The sequence below is a fragment of the Stomoxys calcitrans genome, chromosome 3, assembly GCF_963082655.1.
Source record: "Stomoxys calcitrans chromosome 3, idStoCalc2.1, whole genome shotgun sequence".
In the NCBI taxonomy this organism is placed as follows: domain Eukaryota; kingdom Metazoa; phylum Arthropoda; class Insecta; order Diptera; family Muscidae; genus Stomoxys; species Stomoxys calcitrans.
In genome coordinates this window covers 46,902,132-46,914,387 of record NC_081554.1, presented here as the reverse complement: position 1 = coordinate 46,914,387, position 12,256 = coordinate 46,902,132, and positions in this window count along the sequence as shown.

The window sequence follows — 12,256 nt, the reverse complement described above, 5'->3', positions numbered from 1 at the left end:
CCAACATTTCCAGACTTCGATCTAGGGTAAGGACCTAAAAAGTCTATAAACAGCTTTTGAAAACATCTTTCCGTTTCCGGTGTCTTTCCCATCGGTGGACGCATAACGATGTTCGGGTGTTTAGTTCCCTTGCAAATTTCACACTTATTAACGAAGTTCCGAACGTCATTTACTAGATTCGGCCAAAAATAAAATCTTCGAATTCTTTCCAACATTTTGTTTATGCCGCAATGAGACGATATGGGGTCGTTATGCGCTTTAATTAACAAGTCGTTAACCATTTCCTTGGGTATCCATAATTTCCAGGCGAAGTTATCCTGTAACTGCTCTCCGGTGCAGTGCTCCGCGCGTCTATAAAGGTAACCGTCAATAACTCTCAGATCCGGTGTCTTTACAATCGTCTTATTGACCGTTTCCAACAACCCGAGGTAATGTTCGCTCTTGAAGTGAGGCGATTCTAGATCGACAAATAATCCGGACCCATCTAAAGCCGTAGTCTCAATTCCGGACAGATCCTCCGTGTTGGCACGGGATAGTGCATCTGGAACTACATTTCTGCTACCTTTACGATGCTCTATATTGAATCTAAAGCCCTGAAGTCTCAAAGCCCATCTTGCCAACCGAGAATTGAGGTCAGTTTGGGACATGAGCCACTTCAATGACGCATGGTCAGTGATCACTGTGAACTCATGTCCTTCCACATACGCTCTAAACTTTTTAATGCTTAGCACGGCGGCTAAACATTCCTGTTCGGTGACAGAGTATTTGCGTTGGGCTTGATTGAGCTTCTTCGACATGAAGGCGATGGGAAACTCGTCGCCCTCCGCAGTTTTTTGCACCAGCACGCCTCCTATACCAGTACTGCTAGCATCACAGTGTATGTAAAACGGCTGTGAGAAGTCAGGACTATGCAGCACTGGGGCAGTGGACAAAATGGACTTTAATTCATCGAAAGCTAATTGCGCATTATCGCACCATACAAATCTACGATTAGTTTTGAGCAAATCAGTTAAAGGAGAGGTAATAGAAGCGTAGTTCCTAATGAACTTCCGGTACCAACCGGACATACCCAGAAACCGTCTTATTTGTCGGACCGAACGCGGCGGTGGAAATTCAACAATGGCAGATATCTTGTCAGGATCTGTTCGTATTACCCCGTTTCCTACGACGTGGCCAAGGTATTTGACTTCGGGAACGCAAAATTTCGACTTTTCAATATTAATAGTCAAGCCCGCCGACCGAATTCTATCCGCCACTTCCTTTAAAACTTCCATATGCCGATCGAAGGAGTCAGAGATTATCAATAAGTCATCCAGATAAACAAACACTTCCGTTCTCAAATGCGCCGGTATCACCTTGTCCATCAACCTTGACATGGTCTGTGGCGCGTTACAAAGGCCAAAGGGCATGACCTTGAAGTGGTACAAGGGACGGCCAGGAACGGTAAATGCTGTTTTATCTTTCGACGACTTATCGAGGGGAATTTGCCAGAACGCATCTTTGAGGTCCAAGCTCGTTATGTACTCGGCGCGAGGAAGTCTACTCAGGATGCCGTCTATGTGGGGCAAAGGATAAGCATCCTTGACCGTCACTGAGTTTACCTTCCTGCTATCCAAGCACAAACGAACTTTCCCAGGCTTGCGAACTAGCACCATTGGCGAAGACCAGGCACTTTCCGATTCTTCGATAACGTCCATCTCTAACATCCTATCGATTTCGGCATAAATAAGTTTTTCTATGGCTGGTGAAACCGGAAAGTGTCGTTGTTTAATCGGAGCTACGTCTCCAACGTCTATAACATGCGATATGACATTTGTTCGGCCCAAACCTTGCTTCGAAAACGATGGAAAGCTATTAATGGTAGATTGCAAACGACCACGTTCAATATCTGTCAAAGTTCCTAAGGTAGAAATCTCCGAAAGAACCGGTGAAAACAATCGGGTATTAATTTCCGATACGAGACCCATAGGTAATAAATCAAAAGCGCGCCAAAAATCGATGCCTAAGTACAAATCTTGCGACAGACCGGGAACAATATATAGTTTAATTGGCTTGGAAAGGCCTCTAAAAGAAATGGGGGTACTGATGACACCAGAAACAGGCTGACATTTGCCATCAGCTGTCTTTACAAAAGAGCTAAATTTCTTAATATCCTTACTTGACTGTAAAGCGTATAATGCAGCATTTGAACCTAAGCAACTAACAGAAGCTCCTGTGTCTAAAAGGCCGTTAATCATCTTACCAAGCAGTTCAACTTGCGCGTAAGGTCTTATATCATTAGGTTTGTCATATATGGAACTTAGCAGCAAATGCCGCGTATGATTAATTTGTCGCCAAAAATTCCTCATACGTCCGGTGGACCTCACTCTTCTAACAGAGCTAACTGCCTTACCAAAAATTTCGGCTCTTTTCGCATTATATTCCGCTAAGCGGACATGAAATGGTTTAAAATATGTTGGGGGATGTGGAGAAGATTTAGGTGGCGAACTGAGTTTTGAATCAGAAACAGAACGTAAAACTTTAACATTGTTGTTCGGGACTAAATCGCATTTTCCAGTCGGACTAATTGGACTATCATTCAGAGTTGTCAAAATAGAAGGTGTAGAATTGGGTTTAAGATCAGGTTGATTGTCGACAGTATTAACAGGGCTTAATAGTTACAGGGCCACCCACGCTGTCCGCAGAATTTTAATTCATTATGACTATGGATTTTTGCAGCATTAGCAAAAATCCATGATCAACGAAATTGTCGCAAATGGATTTTGTATATACAAAATCCATTTACCCCAACCAGCCACAGAGAAACAGAGATCAATGCAAATATCATTTGACCACCCATAGCGAGCCATAATGAAAACATATACTATGAAGAATTCATCAGCTAATTGTAAACAATATCATTTGACCACCCATAGCGAGCCATAATGAAAACATATACTATGAAGAATTCATCAGCTAATTGTAAACATTTATTTATTAAGCTAGCGTTAAGGAAAATTTGAAATAAAGATTTAGATAGACTTGAAACTTACACAAGAGAAGTTTGTATCTAAAACTGGCGCAGTCGAAAAAGATCCTACAAGGTATCCACGACTCAACACCATCCAGGAAAAGGATGAAAACATAAATCCTCGAAAAGGATTTACTTTCGGAATCCAGGAAAAGGTTTTGTCCGGGCAACAGGAAAAACCATACGACGGATAAAGGAAGAAAAAGGGATGAAAACATAAATCCTCGAAAAGGATTTACTTTCGGAATCCAGGAAAAGGTTTTGTCCGGGCAGCAGGAAAAACCATACGACGGATAAAGGAAGAAAGAGGGAGAAACATACCAGCTCTAATTTATGGTAACTAATAAGAAAATAATATTGAATATTAAGAAATTGTGAAAAAAAAATTGTGAAAAATTTACGCTAAAAAAAAATTGTTTCTGATAGCTCTAATTTATGGTAACTAATAAGAAAATAATAGTGAATATTAAGAAATTGTGAAAAAAAATTGTGAAAATTTTACGCTAAAAAAAAATTGTTTCTGATAAAAAAAAAATCAGCAAAGAAAAAAGTTTTAATTTAGACAAAAAAAATTTAAATAATAGTAAAATGGCGCTTAACGCAGTCACGGTTGACCCTATAAAGTATTTATCAAAATTACCGGTTTATAACGGTAGTTTTAGCGAACTCTACACCTTTATTGACTTAGTTGACAGAATTACGCAAATTTTAGAAACCTATGATGACTTGTCGAAGGGAATATTTTTAGACATAATTAAGTCAAAACTAAGTGGACCGGCTAAGGACATTTCCGAAATAAACAATCACCTTACAAGATGGACAGAGCTAAAAGAAACCCTTATTAACAACTTTGGCGATAGATTAACAGATGAACAGTTATATGATAAATTAAGATCAGTTAAATTTAAAACTAATGCAAAGAATTTTTATGACGAGATAATAACTTATCTCAGAAGACTTAACATGAAAACTCGATCATTACATCAAAACGAAGCGGGCTACAATGCTCTCATTGCAGCTAATAAAAGGGTAGCATTGGACGTATTTAAAAACAAATTAATTGAACCAATGCGTTCCATTATAATTTGTAGAAATCCAAATAATATCGAGAATGCGATGAAAATACTTTACGATACGAATTATGCTTTCTATAATCCTAATCCAATTCCAAATAAAAACGAAACAAATTCTACTCATGACAATAGAAATAAAAGCGTGAATCAAAATACGAACTTTAATAAAAATCAAAACTATAAATATCAAAATCAAAGACACAGACAAAATCAACATCAGAATCAAAATTATACCAGATATCAGGATCAATATCAAAATTATATTCCGAGACAGAATGATAGTAATAATCGAAACAACCCGTTTCAAAATAACACCGTTAGCAGTGATTCAACTAATCAGCCAATAAATGATAGTGATAGACCAACACCAATGGATATTGGAAATTTTTGTCAGACAGCCCCAATGAACTCACCTACATAGTAATTAACAAGTGCAAATTTTTGATTGATACAGGAGCCACAAACTCCTTAGTGAATCCAAATGTTTTTCATCAAAGTAAAATAGTACAATTAAAAGGACCAAAGGAAATGTTAGCTTTAAAAAATTCACATATAGTTACACATAAAGCCGTGGTGAAGGCTTTCAGGGAATTTAATTTGCCAAATCAAATGTTTGAATTTTATGTTTACAATTTTAATAATAATTTTGAAGGATTAATAGGCAACGACATTTTATTGAAAAATAAAGCGATTATAAATTACGAAGGGATGTATTTACTTCTAAATGGTTCAAAACTGCCATTACTTTCTGAGAAAATAACGACGAAAGTAAAGATAACTATTCCACCGGGAGAGCAAGATTGTAAAATATGTCTTCCTTTAGAAAATGGAGACGTATTAATTAATAATATTATGCAGGGTAATGGAATAATTCTCAATGAAGGTCTTTATAAATGTGAAAATGGAGAAGTGTGTGTAAAGATTAATAATAAATCAAATAAACCTATTGTTTTAGATACAGGAGTGATTTTGACGTATGAAGAAATTTCGGAAATTCATAATATTAATGATATTAGTGGAAAAATCAATAGCGAAATTATAGATGTTGATTCAGTTCTAAAGAAAATTAGAACCGAACACCTTAATTCTAAGGAGAGATTAGAATTGGAGAAACTAATTAGGGATTTTAAGGTTTTACTTTCTGATAATGGAAAATTGACTTTTACCCACGAAATTAAGCATACTATAGATACCACTGATGAAATACCAATAAGAAGTAAAATTTATCGGTACCCTTATATATACAAAGATGAAATCCAAAAACAGATTTTGGAAATGTTAAGTAATGGAATTATTGCACCGAGCAGTAGTCCATACAACAGTCCTGTTTGGGTTGTACCAAAGAAATCAGATGCATCGGGCATGAAGAAATTTAGATTAGTCATTGACTATCGAAAATTAAATGATAAAACCATTGAGGATAATTATCCGATTCCAAATATAACAGATATATTAGACAAGTTAGGAAAATCGAATTATTTTTCTATTCTTGACCTCAAAAGCGGTTTTCACCAAATCGAAGTCCATGAAAAGGACAGACAAAAAACTGCATTTTCAGTAGATAACGGCCATTATGAATTTAATAGAATGCCATTCGGGTTGAAAAATGCACCGAGCACTTTTCAACGATTGGTAGATAATATTTTAAGGGAAAATGTTTCGAAAAGGGAGTGTATGGTTTATATGGATGATATTATTGTATTTTCCAATGGACTAGAAGAACATGTAAAAAATTTGAAATCAGTGCTTAACAAATTAAGAAATGCAAGGCTCAAAATTCAATTAGATAAATGTGAATTTTTCAGGAAAGAAGTCGAATTTTTGGGTCATACAGTAAATGAAGAAGGCGTGTCCCCGAACCAAGCTAAAATTGAAGTTATAAGAAAATTACAAATTCCTAGAACTGAAAAGGAAATAAAAAGATTCTTGGGAATGACGGGCTATTATAGAAGATTCATAAAAAATTATGCACACATTACTAAACCCATGACTAAATACTTGAAAAAGGACTCGATTTTAGATATAAAAGATATAAATTACATCGATGCATTTAACATTTTGAAGGAAAAGTTGGTTCATGCTCCAATATTAGTTTATCCCGACTTCAGTTTACCTTTTGAAATTACTACGGATGCGAGCAATGTTGCTATTGGAGGAGTTCTATCGCAGAACGATAAACCGATTGCATACGTATCTCGAACTTTGAATGAACACGAAATAAACTATTCCACCATTGAGAAAGAATGTCTTGGAATTGTATGGTGTTTAAAACAATTTAGGCCATATGTCTATGGCAGGAAAATTAAACTTTTTACTGACCACAAACCACTAATATGGTTAAATAACTTAAAAGAGCCAAATTCGAAATTAATGCGGTGGAGACTTCAAATAGGAGAGTATGATTATGAAATAAACTATAAAGAAGGACACCTAAATAAGGTGGCAGACTGTCTTAGTAGAATTGAAATTAATAATACCATATCATCAAATCAAAATTTTAACAATAATGAAAATCTAAATTCAATTAAGGAATTGCAAAAACCAATAAATATTTATGACAATCAAGTTATATTTCAAAAAATAATATCAGGCGCTGTATCAATTAGAAACTCAGTCATACATAACCACAAAAGAAAAGTAATAAAGGCAAAGGAATTTGACGATGATTTCCTGAAAACAATTATAGAAAATCATTTTGATCACGAAAAAACAAACGCACTATTTGTAGATGATGACATATTTAATAAATTAAAATCAATCTTATTTAAAGATTATAGTAATCTAAAAATTGTCAGATGTCTCAAGAAATTAATTGATATCCTCGACGAGGAGTATTTAGAAGAGATAATCTCTAATGAACATTTGAAAAATAACCATAGAGGATGCAATGAAAACTACAAAGAAATTAAAGATAAATATTATTACCCATATTTGTATAAGAAAGTATCGGAATTTATAAACAATTGTGAAGTTTGTATGCTGTCAAAATACGAAAGGAATCCAGATCTAGTTCCTTATAAAATATCTGAAACCCCTAGAAGACCACATGAAATTATCCATATGGATGTATTTTATTCCATAAATAAAAGTATATTTGTTACCATGATAGACAAATTTAGTAAAGTAGCACTTATAACTCGTGTTACCAATAGATCAGACCCCGAATTTAGGAAATGCATCTTAAGATATTTAAGCTCTTATGGAAATATTGAAAAAATTGTAACAGATAACGAACTCGGAATGAAATCACATGGAATGATGGAGTTCTTAAAAGAAAAGAATATTGAAATTAACTTTACATCAAGTTTAAATCATAATAGCAATAGCGATATTGAAAGGCTACATAATACTATCAATGAACATTTAAGAATTCTCAAGCAAAGCAAAATTGACATTTCTATAGAAGAACAGATGATTCAAATAAATGGTTTCTACAACCATACTATACATAGTACAACAAATATAAAACCAATTGATTTTATTCAAGGGAAGATTAATGAATCTCAATACCCGGATATATATGATAGGATGCTAAAGAAAAAGGAACAAGTAATTAATAAACTGAATGAATCAAGGATAGGAGAAAAAATTCTAGAAGACGGCATCAATTATATCAAAGAGACTAGAGGAGGCAAAAATTATCAGAAATTCAGGAAAATAGAAGGAAGGAAAATTGACGACTCTCATTTAAAAGACCAAAATTCTAAACAAATTTATTATAAAACACATGTTAAAAAGAAAAAGAAATTCCAAAACGCACAGAACGTAAGATTCCCAGTGCAACAAACCACTAGAAGGGGTAATGCTGTTAAACGAAATAATTAGTAGCAACAATACAGGAGCATAAAATCGAATTTTAAAGATTACTGCATTAATTTTATACATATATATATATATATATATCTAAATAACAAATAATTATTATAATTGTCTAAATTGGTCTTCCTTGATCTTATATTCTATTAGATCACAATGACAACTTTGTTGGTACTAATAATTTTGATATATGGAATTCATGCGGAGAATATCGAAATAATCGATTTGGACAACAACAATGGTTATTTACCAATCAAAGTGGATGAAGTGCGGCTTATTGAGTATAATATGAAAGTATTACACATAATTAATATAACAGAACTAGAAGTTGCTAGAAACCAAATAGAAGTTAATATTAAGATGTTAAATGAAACGCTACCAAGTGACACAAAAAATGACTATATACATAGGACGTTGCTTAGGAATTTTAGGGAACTGGATACAAAACTTAAAGCTTTAACACCAAAAATAAGAAATAAAAGAGGATTAATTGACTTATTAGGGAAAACATTAAAAGTTATTGCAGGAACCATGGACAGTGAGGATGAAAAAGCAATCTATAATGCATTACATAATTTAGATACAGAAAATACCGAACTTATTAATGAAAATAACAAACAAATTAAAATAAACAAGGAATTACAGGAACAGATAGAAATTCTAAACAAAAATATTTTGAATATTGAAAGATATATTTCCAGCCAAATAAAAAGTCTTGTATTAAATACTCAGATTAGGGAACATTATTACTATTTGAAAGTATGTTTTCAAATACACAATGACATTAATTCTTTACTTCATTTTATCGACACAATAGAGGACGTTATTTTGACCAGCCGATTAGGTATCCTCACAAGAAATATTTTGACAGACCAAGAAACAAAACTGATAGAATCTGACGAAGAATTTAAAAATATTGATTTAGTGTCATTACTATATAAGCATAATATTATTATATTTACTCTATTAATTCCTAAATACGGAAAAGAAAAATATGAAAAATATCGTCTTTTTGAAATTTTGGATGATAAAAATGAAACAATTAGTTTTAAGCACAAAGAAATATTGTTAAAAGACGGTATTGTTTACGAATTTAATGAAAAATCGGAAAAAGCAAGCAATCTTGTAAAATTAAATGATGAATGTATTATCGATATTTTTACAAAATCCATAATAAAAAATTGCATTAGAATTAAGAAAAAAGCAGAAGAAACAATAAAAATTATAACGCCAGGCTCTATTGTAATACAGAAATTTCATAAAACCAAAATGAAAACTACTTGTGGTCATAATATTTTTGTAGAAGGAACAAAATGGATTAAATACAAAAATTGTACTTTATACCTTAAAAATCAATCTTTTACAAATGTCGAAAACACTATTAAACACCATTATTTAAACCCTGAGTTTATTAAAGCTATACCATTTACAAATACAACCAAAGAAGAACTTACTATGGAAATATTGGACACAAAAAATGTCCAAAATAGAAACAAAATTGAAAAACATCAAAAAGTGTCAAATTACCATTATACATGTCTGTATTTGTTAATATCAATTATAATTATACTTATTTCATATCAAAGTGTAAAAAGATTTAAGTTAAATCTATCATCGACTCCGAGGACGGAGCCCGAAACAAGCGTTGGGGGAGTTACAGGGCCACCCACGCTGTCCGCAGAATTTTAATTCATTATGACTATGGATTTTTGCAGCATTAGCAAAAATCCATGATCAACGAAATTGTCGCAAATGGATTTTGTATATACAAAATCCATTTACCCCAACCAGCCACAGAGAAACAGAGATCAATGCAAATATCATTTGACCACCCATAGCGAGCCATAATGAAAACATATACTATGAAGAATTCATCAGCTAATTGTAAACAATATCATTTGACCACCCATAGCGAGCCATAATGAAAACATATACTATGAAGAATTCATCAGCTAATTGTAAACATTTATTTATTAAGCTAGCGTTAAGGAAAATTTGAAATAAAGATTTAGATAGACTTGAAACTTACACAAGAGAAGTTTGTATCTAAAACTCTTAATCTGTGCTCGCACAAGGATTCTTTAGGGGTTTGCACGCACCTTTCGGTGCATTCGCTGAAGAGTTTTTTGAACTACAAACAGAACACTTTGGTCTATAAACATTTGAAGCACCGCATCCGTAGCAAAACACCCGGCGATCTTCCATACAATCGTGGTAGCGGTGCCCAGTTTTCTGGCAATTCCAACAAACCAGAGAAATAGCAGAAACCTGCTCCTCATTTTCCTCAGAAGATTCCAAAGGGGCATCCAAAATCTCGTTAATTTTGCCGCGATGGCCAACTGGTTTAGAAAAAGTCTGTTTCCTGGCAACATCTTGCATGAAAAACTCCCTACGGCGACAAATTTCACGTAAATGAGAAACAGAAGAAATGTGTAAATTGAGAATTTCATGTTGAATCTCCGGCAGAAGATTCCTTCTTAAAATTTCGACTAAAACATTCTCAGATAAAGGTTCAGATAATTTATCGGCAATGCTAACAATGGCCTCATAAAAGGTGTCAAAGGACTCACCAGACCGCTGCTTCCGGTCCCTAATCATCTCACGGAAGTCGACATCGGTGCGAGTGTCACGGTACTGTTTCCGTAAAGCCCTGCATAAATCCGGCCAACGAATCCTAGAAACCGACCTGTGGTACCGCCAGTAAAAATCACTAGCCTTAGCATCAAAAAGGGTAGAAATATGGCCACAAAGTAAGTCAAAATCACCATTCAGGGTTTGATTTGTCAATGCCTCAACTCTATATAAGAAATTGTCGATGGACATGCCATTAGAATCACCTGTAAATTTAATTCGCCAATTAAGAATAATATGTCCAGCCTTATCTGGACGTAAAGAAACATACGAATGGGATGATGGTTGTCGATCAGACGTAGGACCATGCCTCCTATCCTGGGAATGATTCAAAGGATTACCCCTATTATCGTCATTGTTATTCTCTGGCAAACCTAATAACCTTTCAATGGTTCGAACTTCAACAGGGGTTGAGGGTGGAGGAAAAACATGTCGGGACGAAATATTGTCCTGGGGAACAGTATTCAACCTACTAAAACCTGCAGCCAAATTAGTCTCGATGAGACTCGACAATCTTTGACTAACAGTCGCCAACAGCTCATCATGCTGTGCCCTCACTGCCTCTTCAACCATGCTCCTAATTGGATCAGTCTGACCGGCATCAAAATTCTGGGAAGTAGACGGGTTATCACCCTGATTCATTACAGTCGCAGCTACATCTGCTTCCTCATTACTGTGAGGAGAAGTCGTATTTTGAATACCAGAAGGAGAAGTCGTATTTTGAATCCCAGCTCGAGAAGAATCAAATTCCCTAGCTCTTTGTGTCTGTGACCTGGTACCCATGGGTGATGGAGCAATTCCTGCATGTGCCGCTGTGGACATACTAAGTGAAGTCAAAACGGTGTCACAAAGAGGGCAATTGGGGCACGTCTCAGTGTGATTTGTGAGACATGACTTATGAAATACGTGTCCACAAGCTGTAGTGTAAGAATAGGCCGCCTTAGCCACCGATGTACAACATATGCCGCACTCTGGATGACGACCAGTGTTCGACAAATCTTCCGAACTATGACGTAAAGGCATTATAAAAACCAAAATGTACGCAAAAAAAAGTTATAGTATTGATCGACCTTCACTATTCGAATCCGACTACAAATTCTAAGTAACTGCCACAATATTTCGACTTCGTTCAAATATAAATAAAAAATATACAGTAAAACCACCTAGAAATAGCTCTTTCCTGATCCCGGGGAAATCAAAAAATTTTGAAGGGTATAAAAAAAAGTAGAAAAATCACCAATCTCTTAAAATTCAGAAGAAATAGAAAAGAAGAAGCAAGAGTTGAGTTTAGACGGTACTAATTTGAACTTAAGACAAATAGTCTATTCCGGACTAAACTAAAAGAATATTTAGGGTATCAACATCATTAACAGCACCCTAACCGGTCTGGCACTAGCAAAAAAAAAAAGTCCAATGACAGCATTTCCAGATTAAAGAGAAGTCAATGTTGAAAATACAAAGGGATAGATTGGGGGATGAGTTGCGAATAGGTCGGCCTGACAATAGCTTTCAAATCCATAGACAGCTTCCAAACCTATACAACAACCAACCGATAGATATAAACTGAAAAAAAAAAGATCTCTAGAGGGAAAATGAAATATAGTTAAGGACCCACACTGCCTATTTGGAATAAAACCCAAAGATGGAAAAAAAATAATGAATAATTTGTGTGTCGGGCCCCACGTTGGGCGCCAAAATATAATGTAGCATACAACGCTAGGTCTAG